A 22004-nucleotide genomic window follows, 5' to 3' on the forward strand; every position below is an offset into this window, starting at 1 on the left:
CACCTCTTCTAAAAAGCCTCAACACCTCAAGCACACCATCCTCCTTAACAAAGTGAAAGTAACCTATCTGCCTTTGAACTCTTGCATTTTATACTTCTAACAGGTTTTTCCTTGAAGTGATCTGTGTGACAGTGCCATGACTACCCCCTCTAGTTGCAGATCTTTTAAGTCCTGAGAAACTGGGGAGTAGAAAGGCCTAATCATTTATTCTCCAGCAAGCAAGGGCAGCCAGGCACTTAGGTGACCTAAGCCTGTCTCAAGGTTTCTTTTCTCTCTCTTTTTCCATCAAGATTTGAAAAGTTCCCAGAGGACCAGACTTTGTCCCAGCACATTATTGTTCCATTTTATGACAATTATCCCATGACATTACAGGGGCCAGAATCCCTTTTATCCTCCTGTGAGCTCTTGTCATGTTTCTGAATCCCGCAGGAGTCTATTAGACTGTCAGCTTCCTGGGATCTAGCTCGATGTCGACTCCATCTTTGCTTCCCAAGGCACCTGGTACATGGTATTTGCTACTGTAAGCACTTGATTTTATAAGGAACACCTAATAGTCCCCGCAGCCTGTCTCAGTGTCAAGCTGTATTCATGTATTATGTCCTTACACCTGCGAGGACCCTTGGAGGCAGAGAGGAAACCTGCCCTGTTCACCCTTGTCCCTCATCCTGGCCCTGCCCGCTCTATGCCCCGCCCTCACGGCAACGTGCGCATGCGCCCTGGGGCAGACCGCAATGCGCATGCCTAGGCTGCGGCCAGCCGGAAGTCTAAGTGGTGGGAGATGCCTTCATGGCGTCGACTCTGCCCGGTCTCCCGCTCTCCTGCCCTCTCTTCTGGGGGCTCCAGCATCGTCTTAGGCCCTGCTCGCCCTTCTAGGCCCATCTCTTCCAACAAGCGCCCTTGCAGACTGGCCTGCGGCCATTACAGGAGCCGGGCCTGCCGCCCCTACAGATGCGGGGGTTTGCACTCAGCCTGTTTTACAGCCTCTCATCCTTGCCCACGCCCTCTCCTAAAGAGCCTCACTGCAGCACACCAGCCTGCCTCCTCCCCAAAGGTGAAATGAACCCTCTGCCTCTGAAATGTGTGCCTTTTATACCTTTAGCATTTCTTTTCCTGCCCCTGCCATCTTTCTGAATCCCACAGAAGCTATCCTAACTGTTTGACTTTTCTCTATTAGATTGTCAGCGACCTGGGGTCGAAGTCGATGTCCAACTCATCTGTTTCCCAAGGCTCCTGGCACATGGGATTTGCTATTGTAAGTACTTGGTTTTGTAAATAACACCTAATAAAGTTCCCAACCGCCTGTCCCGGTTTCAGTTACTTTCACGTATTATATCTTTGGTCCTGTGGCAGCCCTTTGAGGCAGATAGGAACCTGCCTTTCCCAACTCATCCCTCACCCCAGTCCTGTCCATTGTAAGTTGTGCTTTCTGTTCCCTGACCCCCGTTTTCTGTGGGTAAAGGAAGAAAAATATGAAGCCACCTCCCTTTGCCTAGAAGGGGAGAGCTTGTCCTTACCCATAACACTGTCTGGCAAGTCTTCAGTTTCCGCGGGCGTGTAGGTAGCAGTCCTCTGACCAGGGAGCTCTCGCTGCTCCCATTCTCCTTCCCTGGCCTCCCGTTCCACATGCAGGAGGAGTGGGGCACTGGGGGTTCGGGGCTGTGTCCCAGGGATGCGGCTCAGGCCTCTGCTGCGAGATCGGCTTTGGTGATCCATGTTGATTGAGTGGCTGTTGAATGAACAGCCTCAGTGAATTCTAGGCCCTATGCTGGGGCTCTAAGTTTGGGAACTGGGAGAGGAAGCTTGGGTAGAGAGTTGCTTCCTAACACCTCTGCTCTGGGCTGAGCTGAGGTGCCCCAGTTGGCAGCAGGGCTTGCCCACCAAGTGGGCCTGTGAACCTCCTGCCCCCTGGAGAGAATGGCCAGATAGGCCAGCTCCCAAGCGCCAACTGTGCGCCCCTCAGTTCCTGCCGAATCCTTTGGCAGTTGACATTCTGAGTGGCAGTTTGCTCTGAATCCTTCTGTCCAATGATATTGCCTGAGTGCCTGCCTCCTGCTGGCAGGCATTGTGCTGTCACAGTGGCAGTCACAGGAAGCTTGGGCAGGGGCACTGTCCCCAAAGCAGTCACCACCCAGCTGGAGCCAGTTACCCATGTTAATAGTGTAAAACCATCAGACACATAGGGGTGGTTCTATATGTAGAATGCACCTGAGGAACACCTGGGGAGCTGGAAAACATTCAAGTGTATGGAACAAGCCCCAGAAATGATTTAAGAGGTCCTGGGGCAGGGGGGTGGTCGCAAGTGTCTATGGTTTCACAAACGATGTGTCGGCTGAAAAACCACCACTGGCGGATGGAGGTTAATAGCACGGGTTTGGAGTCAGCTGGTTCTTGGTCCCAATGTGAATTCTACCGCCGCTGTCCTTGTGGCTTTGGGAAGGGTATTGAATCTCTCTGAGCCTGATTTTCATCTGTAATGGGTGACGTTAATACCCTCCCCGTGTGAGACTGAAAGGAGAATGAGTTTCATGATATAAGTGTAAAACCTAACTTAAAATGTGGGCCAGACTTAGGGACTCACTTCTGGTGCACAGGTCAGGAGGAATGCTTTGTGACTTCTGAGGCCAAATCATAAAAAGGATTGCTTTCATCTGTCTTGGATATAGATCACTTTTTGTCCAGACATTTTTTTAGATGAAATTCACAAGACATAGAATTTATCCTTTCAATATGTGTAATTCAGTGATTGTTAGTATAGTCCTATTGTTCTTCTTTGTGCTCAGTACTGTCTAATTCCAGAACGTTTCTGTCATCTCCAAAAAGAAACCTCATGTCTGTTAGCAGTGAATTCCTCCCTTTCCCCAAGCCCCTGGCTAAAACGAATCTGATATTTATGTGTATGTATGTGTGTGTGTGTATACACACACACACACACACACATATACATACATATATATGCACACATACACTAGTGGCCCGGTATATGAAATTTGTGCACATTCAAAGGGGATTAATTAGAGGAAGTATTTTAATACTGCTATTTACCCTTTCTCTATAATAGTGTCAGAGATGAAAAAAAAAAGAGTAAAATGTATATGAAAATCTTCCTCCTGTCAGAGTCTGGGGCGCACCACGGGACCCAGAGTCAAGTCCCTGCCCACCCACATGCTCCTTGAAATCGCACAAACCCAGACCCGGCCGGGCTCACCCCCATTGGGCTAGATCCAGATCCCTGACCGGTCCCACCCTTGTTAAGCCTGGCCAGGCAGGGTGGCAGCCTCAGGTCCCCTGGCCGGGCGCTGGGTGGGGGGTGTAGCCTGAGGTTCCCTGGTCCGGGGTGGAGGGTGTGCCTTGAGATCCCCCATCAAGCCCTGCTGGGTCGGGGGCGTGGTGTGAGATTCCCCATCCAGCCCCACTGGGTGGGGGATGCAGCCTCAGGTTCCCCTGCCCGGCTCCAGGAGAGGGGCACAGCCTAAGGTCCCCCTTCAAGCCCTGCTGGGCAGAGGGGTGAGGCCTGAGGTCCCCTGGCCTGGTGCTGGGGCCTGGGGTGTGGACTGAGGTCCCCACCAAGCCCCGCTGGGTGGGGGTTGCGGCCTGAGGTCCCCCGTCAAGCTCTACCAGGTCGGGGGCGCACCTTCAGGTCCCACGTCAAGCACTGCCAGGCGGGGTGCCAAGCCTTTGGTCCCCTGGCCTGGTGCAGGGTCGTGGGGCACGTCCTGAGGTCCCCCGTCAAGCCCCGCTGGGTGGGGGGGTGCGGCCTGAGGTCCCCTGGCCTGGCGCTGGGACTGGGGATGTGGCCTGAGGTCCCCATGTTGAGCCCCGCTGGGGGGGGAAGGCATGGCCTGAGGTCACCTGTGAAGCGGTGCTGGGTGGGGGGCACAGCCTGAGGTCCCCTGGCCTGGCACCAGGGCGGGGGCAGTGGCCTAAGGTCCCTTATCAAGCCCCATGGTGGAAGCGGGAGGGAGAGGGGGGGCAAAGCCTCAGGTCCCTGCTGATTGCTCATTAAGGCTCATTAGGGGAACTCGGCCTCCACTGTGGGCGCCTTCATCTTTGTGGCAGAGTGATGGTCAATTTGCATATTCCCTATATATTATATAGGATTTGCCTGTTGTAGACATTTCATATAAATAAAATCAAACAGTATGTGTCCTATTGTGTCTGGCTTCTTTCACTTAACTATAATGTTTGCAAAGTTCATTTATGTTGTAGTATATATTGGGACTTCAGTCTTTTTATTGTGATAAATATACATACTATTTTAGCCATTTTTAAGTTTATAGTCAAGTGGCATTAAGTACATTCACATTATTGTGCACTTATCAGCATCATCTTCCCCCAGAATTTTCATCTTCCCAAACTGAAACTAGAGCCTCTAAACCAGCGGTTCTTAACCTGTGGGTCGCGACCCCTTTGAGGGTCGAACGACCCTTTCACAGGGGTCGCCTAAGACCATTGGAGAACACCTCTATAATTACATATTGTTTTTGTGATTAATCACTATGCTTTAATTATATTCAATTTGTAACAATGAAATTGGGGGTCACCACAACATGAGGAACTCTTAAAGGGTGGCAGCATTAGGAAGGTCGCCGCAAATAGAACCACTGCTCTAAACAATAACTCCCCATTCGCCACTCCTCCCAGCCTGTGGAAACCACCATTGTACTTTTTGTCTCTGAATTTTACTACTCTAAGTGCCTCTCATAAGTAGAATCATACAATATTTGTCCTTTTGTGTCTGTCTTCTTTCACATAAGCTTAATAGTTGTTGTTTTTTTTTAACGGGTTCATTACTTATTTTTAAATGTATGTATTCTTTATTGATTTCAGAGAGGAAGGGAGAGGGAGATAGAAACATCAGTGATGAGAGAAAATCATTGATAGGCTGCCTGCTGCAAGCCCCATACTGGGGATCGAGGTGTGCCCTTGGCCGGAATTGAACCCGGGACCCTTCAAGCCGCAGTTGACACTCTTATCTACTGAGCCAAATGGGCTAGGGCTAAGCGTAATAGTTTTTATTTTTATAATTAAAATTTTTTTTTTAGGCTTAATAGTTTTAAGGTTCATCCATGTTGTGGCATGTATTGGATCAACCTTGAAACTATTAAGCCACTCCTTTTTAAAAAAATATATATTTTTTATTGATTTTAGAGGGGAAGGGAGAGAGAGAGAGAGAAACGTCAATGATGAGAGGGAATCATTGACCGGCTGCCTCCTGAATGCCCCAAACTGGGGATCGAGCTTGTAACTCGGGCATGTGCCCTGACCAGGAATCAAACCGTGACCTTCCGGTTCATAGGTCTACACTCAAGCACTGAGCCAAGTGGGTGGGCAAAGCCACTCCTTTTTATGGCTGAATAATATCCCATTGTGTGGATATACCAGTGTTTGTTTACAAATTAATAAATTGTTGGATATTCAGGTTGATTATACTTTTAGACTTATGATTAATGATATTATGAATATTCACATACAAGTTTTTATTTATGTATTTATTTATGTATTTATTTATTTATTTTATTGCTTAAAGTATTACAAAGAGTATTACATATGTCTCCTTTTTTTTTCCCCCTTGACAATCCCCTGGCCTCCCCTACCCCCCACTGTCTTATGTCCATTGGTTATGCTTATATGCATGTGTACAAGTCCTTTGGTTGATCTCTTACCCACCCCCCTCCTGCCCTCCCACCCTCCCCGGCCTTCCTGCTGTAGTTTGACAGTCTGTTCGAGGCAGCTCTGCCTCTGTATCCATTTTTGTTCATAAGTTTATAATGGTCTTTATTATCCAGAAATGAGTGAGATCATGTGGTATTTTTCCTTCATTGACTGGCTTATTTCACTTAGCATAATGCTCTCCAGTTCCATCCATGCTGGTGCAAATGGTAAGAGAGTTCCTTCTTTTTTACAGCAGCATAGTATTCCATCGTGTAGATGTACCACTGTTTTCTAATCCATTCATCTACAGATGGGCACTTAGGCTGTTTCCAGATCTTAGCTATGGTGAATTGTGCTGCTATGAACATAGGGGTGCATATATCCTTTCTGATTGGTGTTTCTGGTTTCCTGGGATATATTCCTAGAAGTGGGATCACAGGGTCAAATGGGAGTTCCATTTGTAGTTTTTTGAGGAAACTCCATACTGTCTTCCATAGTGGCTGCACCAGTCTGCATTCCCTCCAGCAGTGCACAAGTGTTCCTTTTTCTCCTCATCCCCTCCAGCACTTGTCGTTTGTTGATTTGTTGATGATAGCCAGTCTGACAGGTGTGAGATGGTACCTCATTGTTGTTTTGATTTGCATCTCTGGGATGATTAGTGACTTTGAGCATGTTTTCATATGTCTCTTGGCTTTCTGAATGTCCTCTTTTGAAAGGTGTCTATTTAGGTCCTATGCCCATTTTTTGATTGGATTGTTTATCTTCCTTTTGTTAAGTTGTATGAGTTCCCTATAAATTTTGGAGATTAGGCCCTTATCAGATATGACATTGGCAAATATGTTTTCCCACACAGTGGGTTTTCTTGTTGTTTTGTTGATGGTTTCTTTTGCTGTGCAGAAGCTTTTTATTTTGATGTAGTCTCATTTGTTTATTTTCTCTTTAGTTTCCAATGCCCTAGGCGCTGTATCGGTGAAGAAATTGCTTTGGCATGTGTCTGAGATTTTGTTGCCTTTGGATTCTTCTAGTATTTGTATGGTTTCCCGTCGTATATTTAAGTCCTTTATCCATTTTGAGTTTATTTTTTGTGTATGGTGTAAGTTGGTGGTCTAGTTTCATTTTCTTGCATGTATCTGTCCAATTTTCCCAACACCATTTATTGAAGAGACTATCTTGACTCCATTGTATGTTCTTGCCTCCTTTGTCAAATATTAATTGATCGTGTTGGTTGGGGCTGATTTCTGGGCTCTCTATTCTATTCCATTGATCTATATGTCTGTTCCTGTGCCAGTACCAGGCAGTTTTGAGAACAGTGGCTTTGTAATACAGCTTGATATCTGGTATTGATATCCCACCTACTTTGTTGTTTCTCAGGATCACTGCAGCTATTCAGGGTCGTTTTTTATTCCAGATGAATTTTTGGAGAGTCCGTTCTAGGTCTGTGAAATATGCCATTGGTATTTTAATGGGAAGTGCGTTGAATTTATAGATTGCTTTGGGCAGTATGGACATTTTAATGATGTTGATTCTACCAATCCAAGAACATGGTATGTTCTTCCATCTGTTTATGTCTTCCTCTATCTCTTTTTTCAACGTCCTGTAGTTTTCTGAGAAGAGGTCTTTTACCTCTTTAGGTAAGTTTATTCCTAGGTAGCTTAATTTTTTTGGTGCGATGGTAAATGGGATTGCTTTTTTAGTCTCTCTGCACATTCACTATTGGTGTATAGAAATGCCATAGATTTCTTGGCGTTAATTTTGTATCCTGCTACATTGCCGAATTCTTTTATTAAGTCTAACAGTTTATTGATGGAGTCTTAGGGTTTTTTAAGTATAATATCATGTCATCAGCAAATAAGGGCAGTTTTACTTCTTCTTTTCCAGTTTGGATGCCTTTTATTTCTTCTTCTTGTCTAATTGCAATGGCTAATCCTTCCAGAACTATGTCGAACAGGAGTGGTGAGAGTGGGCATCCCTGTCTTGTTCCTGTTCTTAGGGGAAATGGTGTTAGTTTTTGTCCCTTGAGTATGATTTTGGCTGTGGTTTTGTCATATATGGCTTTTATTATGTTGAGGTATGATCCTTCAATTCCCACCTTGCTGAGAGTTTTTATCAAAAATGGGTGTTGAATTTTGTCAAATGCTTTTTCTCTATCAATTGATATGACTATGTGGTTTTTTTCTTTCAATTGGTTTATGTGATGTATCCCGTTTATTGATTTGCGGATATTGTACCATCCTTGCATCCCTGGGATAAATCCTACTTGGTCGTGGTGTATGATCTTTCTGATGTACTGCTGGATCCGATTTGCTAAGATTTTGTTGAGGATTTTGGCATCTGTGTTCATGAGGGAAATTGGCCTGTAATTCTCTATTTTTTTCTTTTTCTTTTTTTGTAATTCTCTTTCATTGTGTTGTCTTTACCTGATTTTGGTATTAGGGTGATGCTGGCTTCATAGAATGAGCTTGGGAGTGTTCCTTCCTCTTGGATTTTTTGTAGTAGTCTGAGGAGGATAGGTTTTAGTTATTCCTTGAATGTTTGGTAAAACTCCCCTGTGAAGCCGTCTGGTCCTGGGCTTTTGTTTCCTGGAAGCTTTTTGATGACTGCTTCAATTTCTTCCATAGTTATTGGCCTATTGAGATTTTTAGATTCTTCCTGATCAAGTTTTGGAATGTTGTATTTTTCTAGGAATATGTCCATTTCCTCCAGGTTGTCTAGTTTGTTGGAGTAGAGTTGTCCATAGTATTTATTAACAATCATTTGTATTTCTGTGGGATCTGTTGTTATTTCGCCTCTATCATTTCTGATTTTGTTGATTTGGGTCCTTTCTCTTTGCTTCTTGGTGAGCCTGGCTAGAGGTTTGTCAATCTTGTTTATCCCTTCCAAGAACCAGCTCTTGGTTTCATTGATTTTCTGTATTGTTTTTTTTTTGTTCTCTATGTCATTTATTTCTGCTCTAATCTTTATTATCTCCTTCCTTCTGCTCACTCTGGGATTTTCTTCTTGCTCTCTTTCTAATTCTTTGAGCTGTAGATTTAGATGATTTAGTACCATTTTTTCTTGTTTGTTGAGATAGGCCTGTAGAGCTATAAACTTCCCTCTCAGGACTGCTTTCATTGGGTCCCAAAGGTTTTGGATTGTTGTGTTTTCATTGTCATTAGTTTCCCGGATTTTTAAAATTTCGTCTTTGATCTTATTGGTAACCCAATCAATATTTAATACCGTGCTATTCAGCTTCCAAGTGTTTGAGTATTTTGAGTTGTTTTTGTTGTAGTTTACTTGTAATATTATGGCCTTGTGGTCTGAGATGATGCTTGGTAATATTTCAATCTTCTTGAATTTGGGGAGACTTTATTTGTGACCCAATATGTGGTCTATTTTTGAAGATGTCCCATGAGCACTTGAGGTGAATGTATATTTTGTGGCTTTGGGGTGAAGTGTTCTGAAGATGTCAGTTAAGTCCATCTGATCTAGTGAGTCATTTAGGATTGCTGTTTCTTTGCTTAGTTTTTGTCTAGCGGATTTATCCAGTGATGTCAGTGGTGTATTAAAGTCCCCTACTATGATTGTATTGTTGTCGATCTCTCCCCTGATATCTTCCAGGAGTTTTCTTATGTATGTGGGTGCTCCTGCATTGGGTGCATATATGTTTATCAGGGTTATATCCTCTTGTTGTATTGATCCCTTTAGTATTATGAAGTGGCCTTCCTTATCTCTTGTTATGGCCTTCACTTTGAGGTCTATTTTGTCTGATATAAGTATTGCTACCCCAGCTTTTTTTTCATTTCCATTTGTCTGAAAGATATTTTTCCATCCCTTCACTTTCAGTCTGTGTGAGACCCTTCTAATGAGGTGGGTCTCTTGTAGACAGCAAATATATGGGTCATGTTTTTTTATCCATTCAGCCACTCGATGTCTTTTGATTGTACCATTTAGTCCATTTACGTTTAAAGGTATTATTGAAAGGTACTTGTTTGTAGATATTTCTATTTTTGTGTGTGGCTGTTTTCTTTGTGGGCTTTTTAGTTCTTCTTTTTACACCAGTCCCTTTAGCATTTCTTGCTTTGCTGGCTTGGTGGTGATAAACTCCCTTAGCCTTTTTTGGTCTGTGAAGCTTCTTATTTCCCCTTCAATTTTGAATGATAGCCTTGCTGGATAGAGTATTCTTGGATTCAGTCCTTTGCTTTTCATCACTTTGTAAATTTCTGTCCATTCTTTTCTGGCCTGATGCGTTTCTGTTGAGAAATCATTTGATAATCTGATGGGGGATCCTTTGTAGGTAACCCTCTGTTTCTCTCTTGCAGCCTTTAAGATTCTGTCTTTGTCTTGTACATTTGCCATCGTTATTATGACGTGTCTCGGTGTGGGTCTTTTGGGGTTCATCTTGCCTGGGACTCTCTGTACTTGTGTAACTTTTTTCTTCCCCATATCTGGGAAGTTTTCTGACATTATTTCTTCAAATAGATTTTCTAATCCTTGCTGCTCTTCTTGTCCTTCTTGCGGCCCTATTATGCGTATGTTACTTCGTTTCATGTTGTCCCGAAGCTCCCTTAGGCTCTCCTCCTGCTTTTTAATTTTTTTCTCCAGTTGCTGTTCAGATTGAGCTTGTTTCTCTGCCTTACCTTCTAATTCACTAATTCGGTCCTCTGCTTCTTCTAGTCTGCTGTTGAAACTTTCCATGGTGCTTTTGATTGTAGCTATATCACTTTTGATTTCTTCCTGATTCTTGCATAGGTTGTTGATTTTCTCATCCATCCGGTGAATGAATTGTACAACTATTATTCTGAATTCTTTTTCTGTCATGTTGCATGCTTCAACTTCATTAATGTCCTTTCTTGGCGACTCCTCATTGTCTTTCCTCTGGGTGTTGTTTCGTCTCTTCATTCTGATTATCTCCCGATGGTTCAAACGTTGAGTTGCGTGGGCTGGGCCGTGTGCAGTGGGCGCCTCCCACCACCCTAGTGTCACTGAAGAGCTCTGACACTAAGATGTGTAGTTGTTGTGGGTTGGTGGGAACCAGGCTCGCTCAGAGTCAGTGTTGTCAGCGCTCAATGTGGCCTCATATGTGCCCTTAGAATCAGGGACCCTGCCTGCACCATGCTGAAACAGAGACCCCCCTGAAGCGTTTTGAAAACCAGAGCCCCCTAGCGTGCGCCAGGAGTCAGAGTTCCCCAGAATCCAGTATCAGAGTCTCTGTTGCTTGGCGCGACCCTGCCTTGAGAATCAGAGTCCCTCTGTGCCCTTGCACCAGGAATTGGAGTCATTGGCTCTTAGTATGAATGCACAGGAAATCAGGATCTCAGGCACAGGTGATAAGAAACACAGTCAAGTCACTGGTGCTTGGTGCTGCCTCCTGACCAGAGAATCGGGGTCCCTGGGCCTGTGCTAAGCTGGACAAATTCATGGTTTTCGCGTGATTGCCCCCAGCCCAGGGCTCTGAAGCCGGCATTGCGCATGGGCTCAGATCCTGGGGTTCACGCATTTGCTCCCAGCCCAGGGCTCAGAAGCCAGCAGTGCCTGTAGGATCAGTTCCTGGTGTTCGCGTGCTTGCTCCCAGCCCAGGACTCCTGAACCCAGCCCTATGCGGGATCAGTTCCAAGGTGCTTTTGCACTTCCAGGCTCAAGTTCCTGCAGCACTGAGGCCAGTCAAGGGGTGGGTCTATCAGTTAGTTACTCTGGTGCTCCCACAAGCCTGCAGGAAGGGGGGATGGGCTCTGTTACTCACAGATCTGCTGTGGGGATTTCTAAACTTTTGGTGTCTGCAGGTCTGTAGCTGTGGTCACAGGTCTCTGTCCCCAGTGGCTGCAGGGTCCTGGTATGCGTCTCAGATCAGACTGGGTGGTGCTGAGGCCAGAATCCTAGTCTCAAGCAGCTCTGTTTCCCAAGATGGCATGGTCGACATGCCATGCCTGTGCTGGCCGCCCAGGAGTGTCCGCGCAGGGAGCGGGACTCTGCCGCCTAAGACTGCCCGGTTTAGCAGCCCCTTAGAAGACCTGCAGAATCTAACTGTCCCTAGCTCATACACACACACCACACGACACGTGTCCACACACTCCTCTATCACTTCCTTGCACTCTCACACTCTCTCCCTCCCTACCTTCCTGCTGGTCGCCATTTTGGAACCTGTTACATACAAGTTTTTAAAAAATATATCTTTATTGTTGAAAGTATGAAAGAAGTCCTCCTTTTTTCCCCATTGACCTCCTCCATCGCCGCCTTCCCGGAGGCCTTCACCACACTAATGTCTGCGTCCATGGGTTATGCATATATACATATAAGTTCTTTGGTTAATCTGTCCACCTCCCTCCCCACCTTCCCTCTGAGATTCATCATTCTGTCTCATGCTTCCGTGTCTCTGGATCTATTTTGTTTGTACGTTTATTTTTATTTCTTCATAAATCTCTATTGTTAAAAGTATTACATAGGTCTCCCTCATTCCCCCATTGCCCCCCCTCCAGCCAGCCCCCGCCCCCTGCCCCAGGCCTTCACTACCTATTGTCTGTGTCCAAGGGATATGCATATATGCATACAAGGTCTTTGGTTGGTTACCTCCCCTCACCCACCCTCCCACACCTTCCCTCTGAGATTCCACACTCTGTTCTCTGCTTCCATGTCTCTGGATCCACTCAGATTATCAGTTTATTTTGTTTATTAGATTCCACTTATGAGTGAGATCATATGGTACTTGTTTTACTCTGATGGACTTATTTCACTTAGTATACATAATTCTCTTCAGGTCTATCTGCTGTCTCCAAGGGTAAGAGATCCTTCTTTTCTATAGCTTCATTGTATTCTATTGTATAAACGTACCACAGTTGTTTTTATGCATTCATATTAGGATATATTCCTCCAAGTGGAATCATTGAATCAAATGGCAGTTTCAGTTTTAATTTTTTTGAGGCAACTCCAGACTGTTTTCTACAGTGGCTGCACCAGTTTTCATTCCCACCAGCAGTGTACGAGGGTTCTCTTTTCTCCACATCCTCGCCATGGCTTGTCATTTGTTGATGGCAGCCATTCAGACAGGTGTAAGATGATACCTCATGGTGGTTTTAAATTGCATCTCTTTGAGGATTAGTGACTTTGAGCATTTTGTCATATGTCTCTTGGCCATCTGTATATTCACTTTGGAGAAGTGTTTACTTAGGTTCTTTGTCCATTTTTTAATTGGATTGTCTTTCTTTTGTTAAGTTGTATGAGTTCTTTATATATTTTGTAAATTAACCTCTTACTAGAAGTATCATTGAGAAATACGTTCTCCCATATATAGTGGGCTCCGTTTTCATTTTGTTGATAACTTGATTTATTTTGAATATGTTTTTATTGATTTCAGAGAGGAAAGGAGAGAGAGAGAGATATAGAAACATCATTGATGAGAGAATTGTTGATCGGCTTCCTCCTTTTAGGATCAGGGATCGAGCCCACAACCTGGGCATATGCCCTGACTTGGAATTGAATTGTGATCTCCTGATTCATACGTCGACGCTCAACCACTGACCCACCATGGCCGGGATGTTGATGTGGGTTTTTTGTTTGTTTGTTTGTTTGTTTTGCTGTGCAGAAGCCTTTTATTTGGCTGTAGTCCCATTTGTTTATTTTCTCGTTACTTTCCCTTGCCCTAGGAAATGTACCGGCAGACATATTGCTCTGAGAAATGTCTGAGATTTTGCCGTCTATGGTTTCTTCTAGGATTTTTAAGGTCCCAACTGACATTTAAGTCTTTTATGCATTTGAAGCTTATTCTTTTAAAAACTTTTATTTATTTTATACTTTTTTTTACTCCTCACCTGAGGATATTTTTGTATTGATTTTTAGAGAGTATGAAAGGGAGTAGGAGAGAAACATTGATTGGTTGCTTTCCACTTGCACCCAACTGGGGCTAGGTAGGAATCGAGCCTGCTCTACTGAGTTTCGTGCCCTGGATTGGAATCAAACCTGCGACCCTTCAGTCTGTGGGCCAGTGCTCTATTCAATGAGCCAAACCAGCTTGGGCGAATTTATTCTTGTGTGTGCTGGTCCAGTGTTTTTTTTTTGGCATGTACCTGTCCATCTCCCCTCCCCCCCGATTTATTGAAGAGACTGTCTTTTCTCCATTGTATGCTCTTGCCTCCTTTGTCAAAGGTTAACGTAATGGCTTGGTCTATTTTAGGGTTCTTGTTGTGTTTCATTGATCTATGTGCTTTTTCTTGTGCCAGTACCTGGCTGTTTTGATGCCAGTGGCTTTGTAGTATAACTTGATATCTGGAGTTGTGATCCCTCCAACTTTGTCCTTTTTTCTCTTGATTGTTGCAGCTATTTGGGGTCCTTTTTGGGCTCCATATAAATTTTTTGGAATATTTGTTCTAGATTTGTGAACTATACCGTTAGTATTTTAATAGGGATTGCATTGAATCTGTAGATTACTTTTGGGACATGTTAATGGTGCTAAGTCTACCAATCCATGACCACGGTGTATTCTCCCACTTGTTTAAATCGTCCTCTATCTCTTTTTTCAGTGACCTGTAGTTTTCTGAGCACATGTCTTTTACCTCCTCGGTTAAGTTTATTGCTAAGTATGTTAATTTTTTTGTTGCAATGGCAAATGTGATTGATTTTTTAATTTCTCTTTCTGTGAGTTCATTATTGGTGTATAATAATGCCAACGATTTCTGGGAGTTAATTTTGTATCCTGCCACATTGTTGGATTCATTTATTAAATCTAGTAGTTTTTTCTTTTTTTTGCTGGAGTCTTTATGTTTTCTAAGTACAATATCACATCATCTGAAAATAATGATAGATTTACTTCCTCCTTCCCAATTTGGATGCCTTTTATGTTTTCTTCTCTGATTGTTGTGGCTAAGACTCCCAGTACTGTGTTGAATAAGAGTGGTGAAAGCGGACATCCCTGTCTTGTTCCTGTTCTTAGGGGCAATGGTTTTAGTTTTTGCCCATTGACTATGATGTTGGCTGTAGGTTTGTCATGCATGGCCTTTAATATGCTGAGGTATCATTCCTCTGTTACCACTTTGTTAAGAACTTTTTTTTTTTTTATTGATTTCAGAGAGGATGGGAGAAGGAGAGAGAGAGAGAGAAACATCAATGATGAGAGAGAATCACTGATTGGTTGCTCCTACACGCCCCCTACTGGGGAATCCACCCCCATCCCAGGCATGCCCCCTGACAGGGAATGGAACCATGACCTCCTGATTCATAGGTTGACACTCAACCATTGAGCCACGCCGGCCGGGCACTGAGGGCTGTTTTTAAATGAAAAATGGGTGTTGGATTTTGTCAAGTGTTTTTCTGGGTCTATTGATATTATCATGTGTTTTGGTCTTTCAGTTTGTTTATGTGATGTATCACATTTATTGATTTGCAAATTTTGTGCCAGCCGTACATCCCTGGAATAAATCCTACTTGGTCATGATGTATGATCTTTTTAATATATTGCTGGATCTGATTTGCTAATATTTTGTTGAGGATTTTTGCATCTATGCTCATCAGGGGTATGGCCTATACCGTAATTCCATTTCTTTGCAATGTCTTTATATGGTTTTGGAATTAGGATAATGCTAGGCTTGCAAAAAAAAAGAGCATGGAAGTGTTCCTTTCTCTGGAATGTCTTGGTATATTTTGAGGAGGATAGGTGTTAGTTCTCTTTTGACTGTTTGGTAAAACTCCCCTGTGAAGCCATCCAGGTCAGGGCTTTTGTCTGCTTGGAGTCTTTTGGTTACTGCTTCAGTTTCATCAGGTGTTTTCAGCCTGTTCAGGTTTTGTGATTCTTCCTGATTCGGTTTTGTACAGGTTTCATGTGAACCTATGTTTTTAGTCCCCCTGAGTGGTCATTATACTCCCCCACCTCCCAGTCCCCAGGCCATTAGTGACCCACCCCTGTATTTGGGTTTATCTGCTTCCCTGGGTGGCCTGCTTGGCTCTTTCTCCTTCTGTGACAATCTCAGCCTACTGTTTCTTGTCGGGTCCTTATCTATTCACCGGAAACACATATTTTTCTGCGTCTCCTGGCAGTTCAGTTTACATCTACGGCTATCATTTTATTGTCCCTTCTGCCACAGGCAGTTCCAACTCTGGTCTCTAGACTTTACTTGTGTGAGTCAGATGCTAGTTCCTCATCCTACCAGGAGACACAGCTTTCTGAAACTTTTTTGTCATTTGCTTGAGGTAGCAACATTTGTCTCTCATTCTAGAAGTCATCTACCAAGTGATCAGGACACTCAAGCAGCTCCTGGAAAGGCCCCGGTGGGAAGAAACTGAGACCTCCCAGGAGCCGCCAGCACCAACTCGCCAGCCTTGTGACTGCACCTCTTTGGAACCAGAGCTTGCAGCTCCAGTCAGTTGTGATGACTGCCGCCCCGGTGACATCTCAACTGAAGCCTCATGTGACCTCCTGGACCAGAACCACCTAGCTCAGTTCCTGAGTTCACGACCCACACCAACAGTGAGTTTGGAAAATGTTCATTATTGCCTAATTTTGAAGGTTTTTTTGAAACACAGTTCATACACATAACTATTACCATTTTAGAGTGTGTAGTTCAGTGCTCTTTAATACATTCATTGTTATGCAGCCATTGCCACTGTCTCATTCCAGAATATTTCCATCTCTTCAAAATGATAGCCCATACCTCGTAGCAGTCACCCTTAGTTCTGTCTACTGCCCATCACCTAAAAACTGTTAATTTACTCTCTGACTCTAAGGATTTGCTTATTGTGGACATTTGCTATAAATGGAAACATAGAACTTGTGATTTTTAAAAAGATATTTTTATTATTTTAAGAAAGACGAAGGGAGAGGGAGAGAGAGATAGAGACATCAGTGATGAGAGAGAATTATTGACCGGCTGCCTCCTGCACACCCCCAACTGGGGATCAAACCCTCAACCTAGGCAGTGCCCTAACTGGGAATTGAGCCATGACCTCTTGGTTCATGGGTTGACTCTCAACCACAGAGCCACACCAGCTGGGCACAATATGTGTTCCTTTTCTTTTTTTTTTTTTGAATGATTTCTTTTAGGTATCATAATGTTTTCAAGGTTCATCTGTGTTGCAGGATAGGTCAATCATTTCTTCTTTCTTTAAAACAGACTTTCTTTTAGAGTAGTTCTAGGTTCATTTCAACATCCAGGGGAAGTTTAGAGAACTCCCATATACCTGCTGCCCTCCCACATGCATAGCCTCTCCCACTGTCAGCATCACTAACCAGAGGGATACATTTTTAACCAAGGATGAACCTACATTGACTCATCATTATCACCCAAATTCCATAGTTTACCTAGGGTTCACTTTTGGTGTGGAGGGAATGGGTTTGGATGAATGTATCCTGACATACAGGGTGGGGCAGAAGTAGGTTTACCGTTATTCCTTTGAGAAACAATAGTTAACAAATAATACAAGAATGAACTGTTTTGTGTACTCATAAATGTGAACCTATTTTCCCCCCACCCTGTATTTCCATCATTTAATATACAGAATATTTTTACTGCACTAAAAATCCTCTGTGCTCTGCCTGCATTCTTTTTCATAGGTGTAGTAGTGGCCTGGTCCATGCAATTCATGCACCGGGAGTGTTGTCCGTCACCCGGCCTGCACCCTCTCCAATCTGGGACCCCTCGGGGGATGTCTGAGTGCCAGTTTAGGCCCAGTCCCTGTGGGATCCCTCATGGCCCTGTGGGATTGGGCCTAAACCGGCAGGCGGACATCCCTCTCACAATCCGGAACTGCTGTCTCCTAATCGCTCACCTACGTGCCTGCCTGATTGCCCCTAACTACTTTGCCTGCCGGCCTTCTTGCCTCTAACTGCCCCCCTCTGCTTGCCTGTTCACTCCCAACTTTCCCCCACTGCTCGCCTGCTTATCCCCCAATGCCCCCCCCCCAACCCCGCTAGACTGTTTGCCCCCAACTGGACCTCACTGCCGGCTTGCTCTCCCTCAGCTGTCCTCCCCTGCTGGCCTGATCACCCCCTACTGCCCTCCCCTCCTGGCCTGATCGCCCCTAACCGCCTCTGCCTCAGCCCTGCCGCCATGGCTTTATCTGGATGGATATCTGGAAGGTCTCCCGGCCTAATTAGCATATTAGCCTTTCATTAGTATAGATAATATTTCACTGTAATGATATATTGTATTTTTTAAATATTTGTACACAAATATTTGCTTATATTTTCGAGGAGAAACAATATAATAAAAAGACAATAAGAACAAATAAAACTATATAGGGGGTGGGAGGGGTCAGGGTAGAGGAGACCAGGATGGGGGCAAAACTTATCTGAATACACCTTGGTATATAATATGACTTTGGAATAAAGTTTTGAGGCAATTATAGCACAGATTACATCCAGAAAAAACCACACCAAATGAAAAAATAAAAAGAAACAAGTGAATCTAGTTGTACTTTGTTACTGACATAACCATGTAGAGAAAAGAATTATTGTGACTGACCTTAGAATACTATATATATATGTATATTTATTTATTTATTTATTTATTTTTGAGTCAACTAAATAGTTACTGAGAACCTGTTATGTGGTTGCTGCTGGGATATAAATATGCATACTCTGCTTCAAAGGCTCTACCAACTAGGTGAGGGAGACAGACACATGGGATGGTGATACACACAGGGTGTGACAGAAACATCGAGGAGTGAATCCTCTCCAGGGAGTTCATAGAAGTCTTCTTAAAGGAGATGATCTCAAAAGTCAGTAGTGAGTGGTAATACCATATGTAGAGAACCTGAAGCACTTCAATATTATTGTAACTTACAGCTGGAGACGAGATAGGTGATTAATTATGTCAACATGTACAGTAGTTAGAAAAAAAGAAACCCCAAACAGCCCACGAAACAATCCCTCCCCCCACCAAGAACTAGGCAAAAGGCATAAGGCATTCACAAGGCATTCCGAGTACATAAACGCCAAGTATATCTAAGTAATCCAATATATGCATGGACAGTCTGAAGATGCTGAGCTAAACTGATTTTTCCCCAAGTTAAGAACGCCATCAATCCCAGTTTCCATTTTAACCCCCACATTGTTTGTAACATAACCAATTCTCATCGGGCAGGGAGGCAAAAACCCTTAAGGGCAAGATGCGGTTGGCACTTTCCAACTGACCCCCTCAAGCGGTACAATACAGATCCCTTCCCAGTGCCTAGTCCATGTGCCCCACCCTGTGAAGGAGGCAAAGACGGAAAGGGGGAGGAGGAAGCAAGACCAGGTGAAAAGCGGGGCTGTTCAATTTTGAACAAGACAAAGAAAAGAAAAGCCAGAGCAGCAAGGCAAAGGGAATAACAGAGCCTATTGAGGGGACCAGGCGGCGGCTCCAGCGCAGGCGGGAACAGCAACAGCAGCGGGGCACCCACAGCTTACGAGAACCACGGGGCAAAGGCCCCTACGGCTTCGGCTTCGGCTTCAGAAGCTTCGGCTTCGGCTTCGGCTTCGGCTTCGGCTTCGGCTTCGGCTTCGGCTTCGGCTTCGGCTTCGGCTGCAGCTGCGGCTTCGGCCGCGGCTGCGGCTTCGGCTTCTTCAGCTTCGGCTTCGGCTTCGGGTGGCTTCACCGAGTCATAGTGCTCCCCGCCAAAGCTGGAGGTGTAGCGCCTGTAGACGAGGGTGAGCGGCTTCTTGATGTCCTCCAGATCACCTCGATGGGCCCTACAGATCACCTCGATGGGGCCCTGCAGGACGTGCGACAGGGCCCTCAGCTCGAGTTGGCCTCACCAGGATGCGTGGTGCACCATGTTGTCGCAGTAGCTGAAGTCCTCGCGGGTGTAGACCTCCCGGGTCTCGGGGTCGCTGAAGAAGGGCAGGAATTCGTGGACGTGCTTGCACATGTAGTTGGTGGTGCGGCCCCGCAGGCTCTCCACGGTCACGGAGAAGGGCAGCTGGTCTTGGACGGCGCGGCACATGCAGTGGCTGTCGGCCGGGATCTCCATCTCCAGGTTCTTGGCCTCGAGGCTGACCGCCAGCTTCTCCTCCTCGTCCGGCCATAGTTGGCCAGGTACCCCACTCGGCATCGGCCGCTGCCATCTCTTGGCTCGCTCTCTGCGGCGAGGCCCTGCTTTCGCGCCTTCTGTGGACCCTCGAAGGCAAGGAGGCCGGTTCTCAGGAGCCATCTTGGCCAGACCCTCAGTGAGGGAATGGAGGTTGCTGCTGGCAGGGGGAAGCTCTGTGAACGTCCCCAGCTCCCGCTGCTGTTTCTGCTGCATTTCGGCCTCAAGGCGGCCACGGCAAGGAGCAACTGCTTTCTTTTCTTCTTGTCGTTCTTAGGGACCGCGTTCTTCATGGCCTGGATGCGTTCCTGCAGCTCTTCTTTCTGGCGGACATGGCGACGCTTCAGCCGCTGGTACTCAAGCTGCAGATCTGCCTGGTGTTTGGTGAGAACCCACATTTGGTGGCAGCGAGAGGACCCGCCACAGTTCAGCCCAACTCCTCCAACCTCCAACAGGTAGCTGATCTCAGCCTCCAGTGGCGGGCTGCTCTAGAATACAGTATTTTTACCCAACAGTCTCAGTAAGATACATTCCAAGGCTAACAAATAGTTTAAATTAGATTCAGCAATTTTACTAGTAAAAGTAATGTTGAGGCGGTTAGGAATTAAGACTTCCCCATGACAGATAAGAAATAAGCATAAATTTAAAAATATATGTAGTACGTGAAAACCCTGTATATTTAAATTTGAATTGGAACTTTAGCAAGATCTTACTCTTCCCCTTAATAAAAGACAGATGTGGCCTTTAAATATCCCCCCCCTGGTAGAATCCAGAGAAATGCTTGCTTCCAAGTGTGAGGTGGGGAATGGACTTGGTCGTCTAACCTTGTTCGCCAACCGGTGGTCCGTGGAGAAACAATATAATAAAAAGATAATTGCTGGCATTGCATCCTCAACAGAGCTGAAATCTGCCTCTGAGATTCCCAAAACCTGGGTTCTCGTCCCAGCTCTTCCTCCTGCTCCCTCCAAAGGCATCAAGCTCTGTACCGTGCTGAGCCCAGATTCCTCACCTGTGAAACGAGGAGAATGAACCCGTGTGTCCTTTTCGCCCTTCAAATCCATGTGCAACAATCACAGATTTCTGGCATATCTTTCGACTTGCTGATGCCATGAATTATGAGTGTTTCCCCCATTATTACATTCTTAAATGGGCATGTCCACGAAATTCCATCGGGATTGGAATCACATAGCAATACCTAGAAAAAGAAATATTGCTGGCTCCTTAGCACAAAGTGGAGGAAGAAGGAATCTACTTTGTCTTTTTGTCTCTTTCAGCCATGGAATTGCATGAACACCTGCACAGCGTAGGCACCAGGGAAGGTCTGAAGGAGTGAGAACTACAAAAAGCTGTGGAGAGCTTTACGTGGAATATCACCGTCTTAAAGGTACCTAGCAGGTTGTTGCTGGTGCTAGTGGTTTTGCAGACTTTTTCAGCGTGTTTCTTTCTGTCCCCACACTTTGTGCACGGTCCATTACCCACCACTAGAGGCTATACATGCTCACAGGGATCCAGTGCCCTCTGTCCTCTGAGAGTCTGCAGGCACCACGGCTGGGCGGCACGGCTCAGAGGGAGAATGTGGGGACTTTAACGGTTGGTGGGCACATTGTGGATTCTGGTAGGAAGTGAAAGGACCTTGCTTTTCATCTTTGAAGCATTGTGAACTTCATAAATGCCAGGTGCTGAAAAAACCAGCGATGAACCTGGAGAGTGAGGGCACTTCCTTGTCGTCATCATGGAGGTTATAGGTCTGGACCAGCCGTAGTCAGGTGCAGCAGTCGCTTTGTACTCACTCCTCCATTTCAGGGCTGTGTGGCCCAGGATCCGGGCCGGGTAGAGTTCCTCTCAGGCCACGTGTCCTACCGCCTAGAGAGGGTGCTATGTATCTGCGTGGAGTTGGAAAGTCGCCTACCTCGCAGTCTTCATGATGTGTGTGGCCCGATCTCCTCTATTGAATACTTTGAATTCGCTGAATCTCAGTGGTGGTTCTTGGGTCTGTTGTGCAGTTGCTGACAGCAGGACTGCGGTTGTCCACTTTGGCTGGACATGTGAGATGGCTCCCTCCCGTGGCTGTTGACCAGAGTGTCTGCACCTGGTCTTTCCATGTGGCTTGGCCTTCTTCTAGCAGGCACTGGTTCCAAGAGGGAGTCAGTATCCCCGATGACCCATAAGGGACCTGTAGGTCTTGCCCAGCCTCTCCTCAGAAGTCCCAGGTCACCTCTCCTGCGTTCCTTTGTTTAAGCAAGTCACCAAGTCCACCCAGACTCAAGGGGGTGGAGAACTTGACTCCTCTTGATGGGTGAGTGGCAAGGTCATGCGTCTGGGTGTTACTGGCCCCACTTGTGTAGTTCACCGCCTTTCCTCGTCGTCTTTGCCGGTTTTCCAGC

The 22004-nt window shown here is 45.4% G+C and overlaps 1 pseudogene; it reads right to left on the reverse strand.

Moving 5' to 3' along the window:
- Nucleotides 1-741: 741 nt before the first annotated feature.
- Nucleotides 742-20018, reverse strand: LOC132223727 (OTU domain-containing protein 6A-like; annotated as a pseudogene).
- Nucleotides 20019-22004: the final 1986 nt, after the last annotated feature.

The sequence above is a fragment of the Myotis daubentonii genome, chromosome X (assembly GCF_963259705.1).
Source record: "Myotis daubentonii chromosome X, mMyoDau2.1, whole genome shotgun sequence".
NCBI lineage: Eukaryota > Metazoa > Chordata > Mammalia > Chiroptera > Vespertilionidae > Myotis > Myotis daubentonii.